At 40.7% G+C, this 17,435-nt stretch overlaps 1 protein-coding gene across 5 annotated transcripts in view; it reads right to left on the bottom strand.

Moving 5' to 3' along the window:
• Positions 1-17,088, bottom strand: part of ACSL4 (acyl-CoA synthetase long chain family member 4) — an 81,186-nt gene extending 64,098 nt beyond the window's left edge. For 3 of the 5 annotated variants that reach the window (XM_040999957.1, XM_040999958.1, XM_040999959.1), the window contains exon 1: positions 16,948-17,072. The gene's annotated coding sequence lies outside the window, so the exon portion shown is untranslated. Of the gene's footprint in view, positions 1-16,947 lie in introns of all 5 variants that reach the window. The other 2 variants (XM_040999956.1, XM_040999954.1) reach the window with 2 other exon arrangements.
• Positions 17,089-17,435: the final 347 nt, after the last annotated feature.

The following is a 17,435-nucleotide window of genomic DNA, read 5'->3' as shown; positions in this document are numbered from 1 at the left end:
TTCCTAGAACAGAGTAAAACGAATCTGATAGAAAACTTAGGAAATTCAAGTAAATTCTATAGCTTAGTTAACTGGACACAATGCACCGGCTATTACCTAACAGGGGTGGAGGGGGGAGTGGCTGAGTGCAGACTAGATAGAATCTCTAAATTCTTTTATCATTTGGCTATAAATCTAAACTAATTCTAAAATAAAGTACTTTGAAAACAATAAGCTATGTATTAAAGATAACATTTTCAAAATTTAGGAAAACATTTGGTTAAGAGATCCCTACAGATGCTGTAGCATAGCAAGTTAAGGCTCCACTTATAGCACTGGCATCCCCTATGGGCACCATAGGTTCAAGCAGCAGCTGCCCCATTTCCTACCCAGCTTCCTGCTAATGACCTGGAAAAGCATCAATAGATGGCCTAAGCCTTTGACATTGCATCCACATGGGAGAGCCAGAAGCTCCTGACTCTCAGCTTCAGACCAGTCTGATTCCAGCTGTGTGGGGAGTGAACTATTTATTAAATGGAAGATCTCTTTCTGTTTCTCCCTCTCTCTGTAAATCTGCTTTTCGAATAAAAATATCTTTTTAAAAAGAAATCTTAAAAGAGAAAAAGAACCCTAGAAATAAGCAAAAATGTTAAAATAAAACTCCTTTGGTGGTAAGTTATAACACCCTCTAGCATAATAACAGGAAGTTATAAAGACAGTTACATCACGTGACCTCTCCTAAATATGAAAGTGATGTTACCCTACTGGACAGACTCCCTGAAGCAGGAAATTAATGGTTAAGTCTAGTTTATTTGGTTCTGTCAACATCATTGCTGAAGACTGCCTTCCATAATAACATGCTGAGGAGTACAGCCAGTGACAATACTTATCCATCATAAAAATCTAGTTTCCAAACTTACTGAAAGTTACTGGTGTACGTGCATGCATTTGCTCAAAAAAGTGAGAGGCAGATATTGTGGCACAGCAAGTTAAGCCACTACTTGGGATGCCTGCATCCCATACTGGAAAACCTGATTCAAGGCCTGCCTCTGCTGCTAATCCATCTTCCTGCTAATGCACCTTGGAGGCAGTATCAGTGGCTCATGTACTTGGGTCCCTGTCACCCACGGAGGAGACTTGGATGGAGTCCCAAAACTCCTGGCCTAACCCCAGTTCTCACAGGCATTTGTGAAGTGGTCCAGCAGATTGAGGACCTGCTTCTCTGTCACTCTTCTTTTCATATCAATAGAAATAAACATTAAAAAGTGATATTCAGAGAGTATATACTATGTATATTATGCCCTAGTCCCATGGAACTTACGATTCCACAGATATTTTAAGTGGAGAGCAGACTAACAGAGAGCTAGATATAATTGGATAGTCATTGAAGAGGCAAACCCCAATCCTATAAAAACAGCCCATACAGTTATAGACTTTTTAAAAAGTTAATGATAATAGCTACCCTCTTGGATTATCTAGTTATACCTGTTACTGCTTGGCTGGCCTAGGAGTGGATTAAAAAAAACTTCCTTCAGATATTAGTGCAGAGCTAAAGGGTGAAACTGAGGCTCTGAGAACACAGGAAAGAAAAATGTGGAAAAAAAAAAAAAAGAAATGTTTTGACGGATTTTATCTACCTGTTATAAACAACACTCCTGGCCTGGCTCTAAAACTATTTCAGCAAGCATAAAATTTGAAACAAGTTAGTTCCACTCAGAACCACACCCAGTGGGAGTTTTCTTACCTCGTATTTACTGTGCCTTGATATAAGGCACTTCTGCACAGTTGCAAATTAAGAAATCTAAGAGATTAAAAAAAAAGCTAGAGTACAAAAATAATTAGAGAACTTTTCTTCTCATCTCACCAAAATACTGTTTGAGGAATGAAAGTTAGGTATCCTGCACAACGAGCAGCCAAGAAATGTGCTGCAATTTCAAATACTTGTATCTCCTCCTAGTTGATACTGTCCATGCATCCCTAATGCATTTAGCTTCTGAGGCATCTAAAACGTAGTATGCCTTTAAGACATCCCTTTTCAGCTGTGTTTGTTTAATCTAAAATATATCTTCTTTAAACTGGTAGCAATCCAATCTTCCTGGAAGCATCTGAAAGCAATGTCAACAACAGTAAAAGATAAAAGGTAGTTTACTTTTTTATATAGAGAGAGCAACCTACTGCTTACTCTTCTTCAAAAGCAAACCTAAGGTCAACAGAGTGAATCATTTTAAAATGTTCTTTCTTACCAACTATCTTGACCCCTGAGGGCTATGGTGACAACGTTTTTACGGGCCAGATTAAAAAAAAGTGAATAAAAATAAGAAACAGTGTTATCAAAATGCTTTCAATACTTACCCTATTGTAGGTTTCCAGAGCTGCTATGCCTGAAAATATAAAAGCGTGGCACTTGATCCTGAACCTCAGTGCCAAACACAGGCACCAAATAACTTGATCCTTCTGAAGCAATGAACCAGTGCCAGTCAATGCAAAGGCAAACAGTCTCAGCAACAGCAGGACATAGCTGCAAGCCTGGCCAAGGACTGCAAATTCCAAGTTTAGAGGATTATTTCACTGAACAGTTTTATGCAACCCAAACAGGCAACTTTGAATATCACTAATATTCTTTAACTCAAGGGGCAGAGATCACAAGTAGACTTGAAAATTTGTTTTCTGTCCAAAAATTCCTATGCATGCCTCCTAATGCAAAAGAAGGTAAATGAAACAATTTCCTATGATTTAATGACAAAATGCTGTACCTAAAAAAGGCAAAATTAAATTACTTTAACTGTTTCCTTCACTAGAAATGATGAAAAAATTAAAACAGGTCCCTCTACATTGCCAAACTGTTTTGGGGGATAGGGGCTGGGGTGGCAGTTAAGATACAATTTAGAACACCTGTAACTCACATCATTGGTGTTCCAGGTAGGAGTACCAGCCCCATTCCTGATTCCAACTTCCTGCTAATATGCACTCTGGAAGGCAGCACGTAATTGCTCAACTACTTCTATCCTTGCCATCCGTGTGGGAGACAAGGAACAAATTCCAGGTTCCTGGCATTGGACTGGCATAGCCCCAGCTATTGCAGGCATATCTCTAGCTGCCTCTGCTCTGAGAACAAATACAATTCTCTCAACACAAAATCTGGTTCCTCAAAATGAGTTGTTTGCATCTCACTGAAATGACACACAAGGGATTAAACAACCATCACCCCACCTTTGAAGAATGACAGTTTTACCCATTCCTGTAGGTTTTGACTGTAGGCTGTAATCAAAGTAAACACTGCAGGGCTGCTCAATATTCTACTTAGCTTACAGAACCCTACAGACTACAACTCTTTTTTCAAACATGTCTCTTAGGTGCAAAATTAGATTCCTAATATTCAAAACTCAGGGTACAATCTGGCTATAAAACATCTATAAAATACAAATTCTGTCACTTCCTCTTTCATGTCTGATAATGCTTTGATATAGAACTCATCTCTGCTTCCCGATCAGCAGTGCCCTAAGCAAATGGATCCTTCAATCTAAGGGAGCCAGGGAATTGAAGCAGTAGACTGACAGTCTTCCTCAGCTGGACGTAACTGGAAATGAGACTGTTGTTAAGCATATGATCTCCACGTTTGAAGAAAACATTAGCTTCTGAAATTTGCGTGATCCACAGATCTCCCATTTAACAGCTGCCAGCAATAAGCAACTAACCAAACACATAAATATAAGGCAGCCCAGAGTTAAGATTGAGGATGGAGAGCCATCACACCACCAGGATGCTCCTCTTCCAAGCAATGGGCCTTAATAGCACATTTAGGCCTAGAGCAGCTTACGGGTCATTTCTGCTAAGCCAGAGTTCCAGCTAGCTGTGCGGGGCTGATGCCAACATCTGTAATACACTATTTGTCCTTTTGTGACTATGAATCACCAGTCATTGAGTTCTAACCAATGCAAAGCCTAAACTGAAGGCAAATATATGGTTGGGCTGAAATTGAAGGGGAACTCCATTTCAGACCAGGAATAAAATAGAACGTGGGGATTCACCAGGAAGGTTTTCATTTGGCAGCTGCCTCTCGTAAAACAGTACTGTAATATACTATTCTTGCCCCTCACTCCCATTAGGGGAAACATTCCAAGACATTTCACACACAGATGCCTGAACCCTCAGATAATGCCAACCCTTAAATACCATACATTTTTCTATGCATACATACCTGTGACAGATTAATTCACAAACTGGGCACAGTAAAGAGACTTATTACAGTAACTAATGACAAAATAGAGCAAGGATAACATACTAAAAGTTGTGTAAGATCTTATGAGTTGCTTTTTGCTTGGCAATTCACACTTAACATTTTCCAGATTGCGGTGGAGAGCAAAGCTGTTCAAAATGAGACCAAACATAAGGGGAAGTTATTGGACTCTTTGGGAAAATATTGCTAAAGAAAGTTACTCTCATATAATTTTAACACTTAATCTCTGGGTGTACAAGAGAGCACCAAATTAAATGTCAAAAGAATCCGGGCCCGGCACAGTGGCCTAGCGGCTAAAGTCCTCACCTTGAATGCGCCAAGATCCCATATGGGCGCCAGTTCTAATCCCGGCAGCTCCACTTCCCATCCAGCTCCCTGCTTGTGGCCTGGGAGAGCAGTCGAGCACAGCCCAAAGCCTTGAGACCCTGCATCCATGTGGGAGACCCGGAAGAGGTTCCTGGATCCTGGCTTTGGATTGGCATAGCATCAGCCGTTGCGCTCACTTGGGGAGTAAATCATTGGACGGAAGATCTTCCTCTCTGTCTCTCCTCCTCTCTGTATATGTGACTTTCCAATAAAAAATAAATGAATCTTAAAAAAAAAAAATCCAATACCACATACTATTGCTTTGGTCAATGACTTACTATAATTAAAATAATGGTCCTGTAATAGCTTCCAATAACACTGAATCTGTCTGTTTAAGAGCACTCTATGAGTTCTTCAACATGTATTTTTGAGAGAGTAACCTTGGGTTGGCCTTGCATGAACTAGGATCCCATACAGATGCCAGTTCATGTCCTGGCTGCTCTACTTGCCATCCAACTCCCTGCTTGTGGCCTGGGAAAGCAGTCTAGGATGGCCCAAAACCTTGGGACCCTACACCCACATGCGAGACCCAGAAGAAACTCCTGACTTTGAATCAGCTCAGCTCTGGCTGTTGCAGCCACTTGGGGAGTGAACCAGAAGATGAAGATCTGTCTCTCCTTCTCTCTGTAAATCTGCCTTTCCAATAAAAAAGTAAATGTTTTAAAAATAAAAATAAAATTGAGTATGTATTCTTGCCACTAAGTAGCACATAAATATTCTATGGGAAATTTCGAATTATATAACAAACTAAGGAGGTCAGTCGTTTTGCTTATAAATGTGTAACTTTTAACTATTTGAATGAATATGCTAATACTTCTATTTGAATAAATACTACATAGCTTTCCAGCTGCTGGTTTCCAATGGTGTGCCCAAGTCTTGTCTTTTCTGGATTCCAGGATATAGAAATTACTTGCTTCACAGAAATCTGCTGTAAGAAACCCATCTGGGCACAGAAAGGAAGCCAAAGCCTTTCAAAATCTCTTGGATCTTTTCTTGGTTCCTGATACTATCCACATCACAAACATTATCCCAAAGACTTGAAACTATCCTAAACTAATCTTGATATTGACTTATGACAACTTTTGCAACATTTCAAAGGATCCAGGTGTAAAAATACTCCTTCTTGCTTTTTTTCCCTGCTCTGTGCCTGAAACATCTGACAATTACTACTTCTGTCCATTTCTCCTATTCAGACAAGATGTTTCAAGGATTCTGTTAAGTTACTTCTCAACTTAGTATCTTCAGTTATCCTGTAGACCATGGCATCTTTTACTGAGATTCATCCCATCATCTCACTTCTCAGAGCCATGAAGGAATTTTAAACTCATTCAGCATGTTCCTGCTCCTTGTGTGAGGGACTGGCTTCAGCTTCCAGTTTGTGTGAGAAGCAGAAATGACAACTCTCCTGAACGCCGCCAATGATCGTGGCCTGAGCATCAGCACCTCTACCTATTTCTTCAGCTTTACTTTGATGCTCGATGGCTCAGGTACTACCAGACAAGGGTCAATCGCAACCCTATCATTACTTTTTTTTTTTTTTAAGTCTATTAAAATAGTTCAAGCACACATGAAAGGTAAGAAATAGAATACCTAAGACAAAACAGGCATTTCACCATGCCTTCCCACTGTATTAACGTCATTGCAACCACAAGCCACATATTTCTAACACCTCTCAACAAGCACAATCTCACATGCCTCTCTCCTGGAACATGTGAGAAATGAGGACCTAATCACCTGATAGCATCCTGTATAAGAGACAAAATCGCTATGCTGTGCAATCAACTCCACCAAGGCCAACAGGCATAAAGCCTTGGAGATTGTGGTGGGGGAGAGGTTTGATCACAATTGGTAAAACATGAGTAACTATGCTGGGCCCTCTCACTAGCACCATAGATAACTACAACAAATCTGCCTTCCTAAAATGCTAAGTTGAATTTGTGGAAAACAATCAAAGCAACCAAAGTCATTAGCATAAAGTGAGATATTTTTACCTCTGAGTCCCACAACATAAATGGAGGGGCGATTGTAATGGGCCCTCAGAGGATTTGCTCAACAAATCCTTCTAGATGGTGAGAGAATCTACTTGTCTGATTCAAACTTGGTCCTCCAACACACTAGTAGTATTCAATTTTACAAACTGATATATCATAAACAGAATTCATGTTAGTATAGGTGACATTATTTTTACCTCTGTTAAATTGTAAAATAAATTAATTAATTAAATAAAATAAAACCATGATTCTACATACATACATCTTTAACCAAAAAGTAATCATAGCAGCCAGGTGGTTTTTCTTTGAACAAAATAACCATTCAGCTTCCATTTTTTTAATCTTCATTGGGGTGGAAGTTGTTTGGCACAACAGCGCCTGGTTTGGAGTCTGAGCATCCTATGTAAATTTCCTACTAATATGCACCCTGGGAAGCAGCAGGTGTTGGCTCAAGTATTAGGGTCCCTACCACCCACATGGGAGACCAAGATTGAGATCACAGCTCCTATCTTTGCATTCGCTGTCCAGGGGCTGAGTCAGACCAATCAATCAATATCTCTCTCTCTTCCAGAATAAATAAAATTTCCATCAAAACCAAACTCCACAGAACCCGGCCCGGTAGCCTAGTGGCTAAACTCCTCACCTTGCATATGATCCCATGATTCCATGTGGACGCCAGTTCTAATCACAGTAGCCCTGCTTCCCATCCAGCTCCCTGCTTGTGGCCTGGGAAAGCAGGTGAGGACGGCCCAGAGCATTGGGACCCTACACCCACGTGGGAGATCTGGAAGGGGCTCCTGGCTCCTGGCTTCAGATTGGCACAGCTCCAGCCATTGCAGCCACTTGGGGAATGAATCAACAGATGGAAGATCTTCCTCTGTCTGTCCTCCTCTCTGTATATCTGACTTTCTAATAAAAAATAATAAATATTTAAATTTTTTTAAAAAACATACATTGTAGCACTACTTACACTATAAAGTATATGTATCCCTATACTGCATTCTGCTCAAATCACTCCCTTTTCCATTAAAGATTACTAATCTGGGTGTGTATCAGCTAGACTTCTGATTATCAATATACATGATAAAGTTTTGTTTGTTTAAAGATAAGGGGAATCATGGTATAACAACTGTTCTGTGAGTTCTCCCTTCACACTTTCCACTTAACCTATGTTGGAATTCCTGCTAGTGTATGCATATAAATTTTGAATATCTGAAGGCTTTTTTCCTTTCTTTTTTAATAGTGCTAAAGTAAAAAGAAAATAAGAAAAAAAAAGAAAATAAGCAAAAAAAGTAGAAAAAGTAGTGGTAAAGTATTCCTTAGCACATCCTACTATTTAAATCATTCCCCTACTGGTGGACAGTTAGACTTCTACCAAGATTCCACTACTATGAACAGCTTCACTACAATGAAATTTTTTTTCGTTGTATCATACCCATGAGCAGATACTGTGCTAGAACTGTTTCTAACAAATAAATAAGTGTTGTGGGGACAGGCACAGTAGCCTAGTGGCTAAAATCCTCACCTTACATGCGCCCGGGATCCCATATGGGCACAGGTTCTAATCCCGGCAACCGCACTTCCCAGCCAGCTCCTTGCTTGTGGCCTGGAAAAGCAGTCAAGGACAACCCAAAGCCTTAGGACCCTGAACCCGCATGGGAAACCCGGAGGAGGTTCCAGGATCCCGGCTTGGCAAGTAAATCAACTGACAGAAGACCTTCCTTTCTGTCTGTCCTCCTCTCTGTATATTTGACTTTCCAATAAAAATAAATAAATCTTTTAAAAATAAATAAAATAAGGGTTTTGGTATTCTTTATAAAAGAATTACACGATGTTAATTTTGTTGTTTTTGTTGTTGTTGTGGCTGCTATTCCAATTCATACCAGCTGTTGATCTTAGTCCATGGCTTCTCATTTATGGGAATGTATAGTGATGGAGTACTAGGCACTACCATATCCAGATGTGGGGATACAAGCATCCCTGCTTCCAGGTCACAGATGGACTCCTAATGAAACTGTTGGAAATGTGTGGATAAAGGGATGCTGAACTGTCTGACACTGTCTGTACCAGCAATATCGGGAAACACTTAAATCACAGTCTGATGGAATTATGACTCCTTATGTAGGACTATGCTATTGTAGCAACATGGGGAAAATCTGTCAGGGGATGGGAATTTGAGGGGAAATCCCAGTCTATACAAAATTGTACCACGAAATTCAAAATTTCAAAATAAAAATTTACCAAAAAAATTACACAATGTATACTCATTAACAGTTTACAAGTATGCCCATTTCCTAAAATGGATAGCATATTTAGATTTTGCTATTGCATTTAGTGAAAATCATTTTCATTTCTCTAGTTACTAGAGCAAATGTCAGCATCTGTTCTTGTAATACATCATTTTTATTTCATTTTCCGGAAAATGTAAATTCATAACACTCTGCTACCATTTCTAACGGGTGCCTTTTTCTTATTGATCTAAAAGAACTTTATATATCATAGATATTACATAGCAGAAGCCCTTGATTAATGTGACTTGGAACAGGTAGCTCATTAAAAAGGTCAATTCAGGTTAATAATTCTAAAAACATGTGCATAACAAACATTTCATTTTATCTTCATTCATTTTATCAGTAGCAAATGTACACTCATTCACCAAACTTTTGATGTGGTGCCAAAAGGCCAAGACCTTTCCCTTTAGCTTCAAGCCTACTGCTTACGAAGACATATTAACTGAAATGTTAAGACAAAATTTCCAAAAAATTAAGATATTTGCATAACAAATAAGGAACTCTCTTAAATTTACACAAACCTGAGCCCAGCACAGTAGCCTAGAGGCTAAAGTCCTTACCTTGCATATGCCAGGATCCCATATGGGCACCAGTTCTAATCCCCGGCAGCTCTGCTTCCCATCCAGCTCCCTGCTTGTGGCCTGGGAAAGCAGTTGAGGATGGCCCAAAGCCTTAGGACCCTGCACCCACGTGGGAGACTCGGAGGAGGCTCTGGGCTCCTGGCTTTGGATCGGCTCTGCTCTGGCCACTGCAGCCGTTTGGGGAGTGAGTGAATCAATGGATGGAAGATATTCCTCTCTGTCTCTCCTCCTCTATATGTATCTGACTTGGCAACAAAAATAAATAAACCTTTAAAAAAATTTACACAAACGTTTCATAGTTGCCTTACCAATATCTAATTCATTTTTAAAGCATCTTGCTGCTCAGTTCTTGCCAAAGCACTCACGTCTTAATGAAATTAGTCTAATGGAGTCATACTTCAATTTTAGCAATATTTTCTATGTTCCATCACATTTCCTCAGTACCTATCCATTCCCCACATCTGCATCGTCTAAACTACCTCCATATACTATGAGTTAAATCTCAGACTTCATCTTGTTTCATCAGTAAATTTTCAATACTGACTCCAATTCTCGCCTAGTTATATTTTATCAGGCTATAACATATTTAAGCATATTGTTTGCTTAAAACAAATATAATCAGCATATACGGTTTAGTAATAAAACACATCTGTTCTACTGATGAATACACAAGCACACTGGAATACTGGAGCCAAGCATACTAATATCAATTGTTCTTGTACCTTATTTTACAAAGGCAATAACGTCCATCTTGTAATATGGTGAATCAGTTAAGTGGAAGTAACTAAGGTTTCTACTGCATATATTTAAGCTGCTTCTCACCAGTATGTCACTTGTCTTTTTTTTCAGATTTATTGCACTTTGTTTGAAAGGTAGATTTACAGAGAAAGGAGACAAAAAGAGAGGTTTTCCATCAACTGGTTCACAAACCAAATGGCACAACAGCCAGAGTCGCATGAGTCTGAAGCCAGGAGCCAGGAGCTTCCTCCAAGTCTGCCATCCTCCTCCATTGCCTTCCCAGACCATAGGCAGGGAGCTGGATGGGAAGTGGAGCAGCCAGAACTGGAACTGGCACACATATGGATGCTAACACTGCATGTGGAGGTTTAACATCGTATGCCATGGTGCTGGTTCCATATTACTTGCTTTTCTAACTTTGATATGGTGTCATAGGCTGTCCACATTTTAAAAATATCTATACAACCATTACTTTTTTTATACGATAGGAGCTAGATATACATATCTTTCCAAAATGCAGAAGCAACTGTACTAACTCAACTTCCAATTCTGTGAACACATTATGGCATTTACAAGAACTCAAGTTTGAGCCTCGAATTAATGAAAGAAAGAAGCTGTACAAACAAAATAATAAATCAACAGTCCAGGTTCAGTTTGACAGGTTAATACTACAGTAAATTGGAAGACCATTTAATAGTGTGAAGCGTGAAAATACTCCCATGGCATGTCCGGCTCTCTCATTTGCTCTCTGGCCCATGGTAAGCCCCAGAAGCACATCCTACCTAGGAAGGCCTCCCTGTGATTCTTAATAGTTGCCATCCCTGTAAATGTAGTCACATGAAAAATGACCCACTTTTAACAACAGTCAACCTTCCCAAGTGTCTATGTACTCCATGATAAGACTGCTAGATTACAGTACCATACAGACTTCGGAAAAAAACAAATTCATTCTTCCAAGTTTGATATCCCCAGGAAAGATAGCCTAGTCAAGGCAAGGCAACTGTGTCAGGTTGTCTGCATGACATGGAAAACTGCTAACTGACAAGGCTGCTCTCTCTGGGCTTCTCAAACTTTCTGGTGTAAAGTCCAGGGATGAAAGCCTTGGTGGATCATAATGTCTCTATTTAAACTCTGACATGTTGTGAATGCAACCAGACAATGCATAAATGAGTGGAAGTGGAAGCTTATTTACAAAAACAGGTGGTGGATAGGATCTAGCCTCAGGCACTATCTTGCTGGCCCCTGCCTTATATCATTATTTAATCCATTTCAATAAAAACCCACCACCTCGCATTACACTTAGGTAAATTTGGCAAGCATGGAAGAGACAAGTAGTAATTTCAGCACTGCTAGATAAATTAATATTCACAACATTAATTATTAACCTTTTCCTCTAAGTTCTTCTCATAATATGAACACACACATTTTTCAAAATACAAAATTACAGAGAATTTAGCACAGCAACTGAAGTTGCCACTTTCAATACCTGCCTGCATCCAGTGTGCAAAGTGTCTGTGATTTGGCCTTTTGCTAATACGTATCCTGGGAGACAGCAAATGATGGCTGCTGATGTTGTTGCCCTGCAACCCACGTGGGAGCCTCAAATGGAGTTCATGATGCCTGGCTTCGGCCCGGCCCAGCCCTGGCTGTTGTGGGCGTTTGGGGAGTGGACCTGTCACCCTCTCTTTCAAATCACAAGAAAATAAGTAAAATGTCAAGAAAATAAAAAAACATGTATGGCATTTCCAAAAAAATACAAAGTTGTAAGCATCACTTTAAAGCCAATATTTATTTTAAAAACTAATTAAAATGAATGCTAATAGCCTCTATAAAGGAAAAATATGCAGTCTAGACAATCAAATATAATAATCTTTTGCTCATTATCCTGATAGTTAATGATGAACAGATAACGCCTACCATATTGCTGGTCATGATCTGTAACCTCCCTACTCACAATGAAGCAGCAGACTTTCAAAGTACATTTAAATGAGAACAGAAGCTTTTTCAGATTACTGACAAAAATCTTTGATGAAAAAAAACTATAATGTTTTGCTAAAATACGTTTAATTTAGAAAGTGAAAACAAAAACCTCCCAAACACATCATGTATCCATTTAATGTTAAAAAAAATTGTTTCACTTGACAACTTTTTGAGAAAGATAATGTATTTTTTTTAAAAAAGATTGATTTTTATTGGAAAGGCAGATATACAAAGAGGAGGAGAGACAGAGAGGAAGATCTTCCATCCATTGATTCACTCACTCCCCAAGTGGCTGCAACGGCTGGAACTGAGCCAATCTGAAGCCAAGAGCCAGGAGCTCTTCCCCAAGTCTCCCACATTGGTGCAGGGTCCCAAGGCTTTGGGCCATCCTCGACTGCTTTCCTAGGCCACAGGCAGGGAGCTGGATGGGAAGCGGGGCCGCTGGGATTAGAACCAGCGCCCATATGGGATCCCAGAGGCAAGGCAAGGAATTTAACCACTACACTATCGTACCAGGCCCAAGATAATGCATTTTTATGACACAAAAGAATGGCAGTCATTTTAAAACAGTGAGAGCATCTGTGAGTATGTATTCACACTCTAAATCATCAAACCACTTGTTCACAGAATATATTTGAACTCCAAAATTATTGAAAGAGAAACTGCTCGTATTGCTCATGGTAATGAGAATTATAAAGGACAGAAAGGAATGAAATTAACCCAAAAAAAAAGTATATATAAGACCCCTTGACATCAAAAGCACAATCTATAAATGGAAACACTAAGAAAAAATTAACCGGACGACATCCAAATTAAAAGCCTTTTGTTCTGTATAACTCTCTTTGAAGAGGTTGGAAAGGCAAGCTAATATCAAGAAAAATAGATTTTCAAACCACATATGCAACAAAGGATCAGTATCTAGTATACATAAAGAACTCTCAAAACTCAGGTTATAAAAGATCCAGCTAGAAACTGGGGAAAAGGGCATGAACAGTCATTTCACTGTAGGAAAACAGGGATGGAAAATAACCACATGAAAAGACGTCATTAGTCATCAGGAAAATGCAAATTGATGCTACAAAGAATTATCACTATACACCAATGGGAAAGGTAATGATGGGAAGAAAAAAAGAAAAACAGTGACAAGGCCGAAATGCTGACAATGATGAGGAACATACATACATCACTAGGATAAAGGTAAAATGACAGTCACTATGGGAATCAGGACAGCAGTTCCTCAGAAAACTAAGCATATGGAGCCAGCATTATAACAGTGAGGTAAGCGATATCCTGTGACCACGGCACCCTATAAAAGCAACAGTTCAAGTCCTGGATGCTCCACTTCTGATCCAGCTCCCTACTAAAGCAGGAAAAGTTGAGCCAAATGTTTGGGTCCTTGCCACCCATGCAGGAAATCTGGCTGAAACCCTGGATGGTTGCAGCCATGTGGTGAATAAACCCCCAGATGTTTCTGTCTCACTCCCTCTCTCTCAAATAAATAACTAAAAATCTCTGAAAAAAATTAAGAGAATCCAACAATTGTACTCTTGGAAATTTATCCCACACACACAACACACGCTCAACTGTTCACAGAAGTTTTATTCACAATAGGCCAAAATTCAAAACAAAACAAAAAAGCCCTTGGAACACCAGATGCTCATCATCAAGCCAATGGTTAAACATGTGCACACCATTGAATATTACTCAACAGTAAAAAGGAATAAGCTGTTCCTGTATAGATCCCCAAGGAATGAAGCCAAAGAAAAGCCCCCATGTAAAAGGTTAGACACTGGTACTGTATAGTTCTACTTACATAGTCCTCTTGAAGTAATGAAGGTATAAATACAGAAGTCAGATCACTGGGTACCAGGAGTGAGGGAAGAAGGGACATGTCTGTGACTATTGAAATGCAGCATAAATAATTCTCTGATTATGAAACTTTTCTGTATCTTGCCTGTAGTGGCGATCACATGAATCCACCCGTGCTAACATTACATAGAATAATACACACACAAAAGAGTATGCATAGTACCAATGAAGCCTGTGTAATGTGCTTGGATTACACCTAGGAGTATTTCAATTTCCTGATTATGTTATCCTATAGTTAAACATGGTTATCACTGGTGGAAATGAGATACAGGGTATTATTTATTATCATCCCTTCAAACATAAAAAGTTAAAAGGAAAAGAAAGCAAAATAAGACCAGGATATGACAGGTGTGGAAAAATAAAACTTTTCTTCTGCCAAAGGCAAGGCAATTGAAAGCCAAGGCAGGCAATAAAAGTAATGATAAAAACAGTCAATATGCTACAAATAGTACAATCATCTATCCTTTCACTATGAAGTCACAAATTCCCAAGGACTTTGCCTATAGATTGTATTTGGCCACAGTTGCTTTTAATAAAGTAACCCGTTTATATAAGCTATTTCTCCACACCACCATCATCATAATCAAAGGCTGTAAAACTCACTCTTTAATCATATCCTGAGAATCCAGCATGAAATAAACTACAGATGAAGGAAAAAGATAGTTGGAAGAATGAATAAATGAGATGTATGTCTATTTTTAAAGCTGCTTGCAAATTAGTCATAAGATAGCCTATGTACATTACCTCACAAATGTCTAAAAGCCATGAACGATTTCAAAAAGTGATACACATATATTTCTACTTGGAAGCAAAAATTAGTGCTGCTTAGTAACCAAACTTTTAAAAAAATGTTTTAATTTGTACACATCCACTTACAGTGACTCATTTAATCAGGGTGAATTAAGAACGGAGTATTATCTAAATTTGAATTAGTATATGTACATCTTTGAATCATTTTAAACAATTAGTGTAACAAGATTTATGACACAGCCTTAATGTAAATTGCTTTGTGTATGTGTATACACTCATTATGTATTCAGTATAAGAATACAGAATTCAGATTGGGGGACTTGTGAATTCCAAATCCTGAAAATGCTTCACAGATTTTTGCATAAACTTGGAGGTTAAGTTGATCTGTTCCAAGTTAACCTTGCACATCTAGTGAGACCTGGAACTGGAATCTGTGCTTTTCCAGAGTCCCAATTCATCTCTCTTCTCACTGAACAGAGACTTTCCTCTGTCCAGTCATATCTTGCTACCCGTAAGACTTCAAATAAAAGTGCTAACTTATTAATCACTTGTGCTTTTTTTTGTAAAAAGGATTAAAAAAAAAAACTCCCTGAATTTCTTCAAGCTTTTAATGACTGTAATTTAAAAGCTACAGATTTTCAGGGGAGGGGGTCAAATGACTTCTATTAGGACAATGAGTTACCTCATTTTGTATTTGTAAGGTGCAAGCATACTGATGGTTTCGTGTTTCCTCTTCCACCTAAATGGTAGAGCGCGTGTTAATTCTAACATGAGTCTGACGTGGCTTATTCTTTAGCAGCTTGAATGGAAAACACGTGCAATTTTACAATTTCAGAATAAGCCATTAAGCCAGTGAGATTTGGATCGGTATGTTCAGTAGCAGTACTGCAACTGGATGTCCACTTGCTGCCCTATGCATCACCAACATTGACAAGTTTTTCTTGTTAGCGGCAAAAGAAAACAAAAGTACTAAGCAACTATGGGAGACAGAGCTTGAACCAGGTCTATGCTTATGCAGCAAACGTGTTTATGCTAAGCATGGATTCCGAGGTCTTGGAACCACAACACTAGAAGGAACCTGGGTTATGTTCTTCGTTCCACATCCTTATTTTTACAGAAGAGGAAATGGAACCACTGATTAAACCATTAGCCTCTTAAAAAGAAAACTGCTTACTTTTTCAACAGGGTTCACTTCGATGCATTTTACTCTTCTTATTCTCTATCTCACAATCAGTTCTCTGATAAACGAATGGCTGCTTTTTTAAAGTGAAAAGGGCAAACGAAGGCAATTAATTTCAAGAGGCTGGAAAACAAATGCCTTTGAAGGAGGAGATGCTGGAGTGAAGAGGAGAAATGACGTCTTATTTCAAATATGTAACCCCTTGATGGGGTTAGGCAATGAATCATAGTCTCCTAGATTTCTGTATGCCTATAGACAACAACCACCGCGCTTTCGGGAGCTCGAATGAGAGGAAGAGGAAGTGAACAAACCTAATACTAAATATACAGCAGCACCCACTGAAGGCAGGGATGTAGCTAGAACCGGGCGGGGGACGGAGAGGGTGGAGCATTCTTCTGCTAGAACCCGGCTCTTTCTTAGGTACCCAAAGGGTAGGGATGCTTTCAGGATATCAGAAGCTGAGGTATCCAACGGTCATATTCACAGGGGCTGATGCTTCTAAGGCAGGAAAGACTGTGGTCCTCACTTATAAAGCGCCTGGGAGGGGACAAAATGGAGCTGAGGTCTAGGGGCGCCGTAAAGGTCGTTTGGAGGTCTAGCGAGCACTTGAGGTACTCTCCTGCAAAGGCTGGTGGCAAAGCCTAGTATGCCGACCAGAAAGGATGATTCTCTGGTCCTGCGCGTGCCGCGGGCGGCGGGAAAAGGCAGGCCGGGGTCTCGAGGACCCCAGACTGCGGCAAAGAACCAAATCCGAATACAGTGAATCCCGAAATCCTCCCGACCCCAAGTGAAGGCAGGCGGACGGGAGGGCAGTTCAATCGCCTGGACTCCAGAAGAAAGCTAATGGAGCCCAGGAACAGCAATTCCTACCCACCCCTCTCCCGGCTCAGGTGAGGCACTCTAGCCCTCCCCACAGCTACGGTCCCGGGATCTGAAGAGAACGGTGCCGGGAAGCCGCCAGTCTCCCCCAGGCAGAGTTACTCACCAGAGACGCAGCCCGCCGCGTCTTAGCAGCCGGCCGGCGCCGGGAACTCGAGAAGCTGGCGGGGAGCAACCGCGTGCCGCTAGCGCTGGGGCGAGGACTGGCGCTCGGCGGAGGCCGAAGAAAAAGCCGCAGCGGCGCGCGCGCACACAGCCGGCGGAGGCGGGGCACGGCGGCGGGGCGCGAGCCCGGAAAAGACGAGCCTGGAGGGGCGGGCGGAGCGGGGGCGCGGTGGTGTGGCTGCGCCGGCCGAATCGCAGGCAGAGGACGGCTCGGCCCACCCACGCGCCCGCCCCTGCTCGCCGGGGACGTCAGCCGAGCAGGCGGGGCTCAACCCCGCTTCTGAGGGGCGAAGGGAGGGAGGCGCCGGCGCTCGGGCGCCTAACGGCTCCCGGCAGGTTAGTACTGCCGCCGGGCTTGATCCGGAGTGTTTCCGAGGGTCTTGGTGCCTTAAGGGCAGTGAGAGGCTGAACGGGCTCACGCCCACACCT

This window comes from Ochotona curzoniae, unplaced genomic scaffold (assembly GCF_017591425.1).
Source record: "Ochotona curzoniae isolate NIBS_2020 unplaced genomic scaffold, NIBS_Ocur_1.0 scaffold_1852, whole genome shotgun sequence".
In the NCBI taxonomy this organism is placed as follows: Eukaryota; Metazoa; Chordata; class Mammalia; order Lagomorpha; family Ochotonidae; genus Ochotona; species Ochotona curzoniae.
Note: the sequence above shows the minus strand (reverse complement) of the source record. Positions and strands in the feature narration are given on the sequence as shown.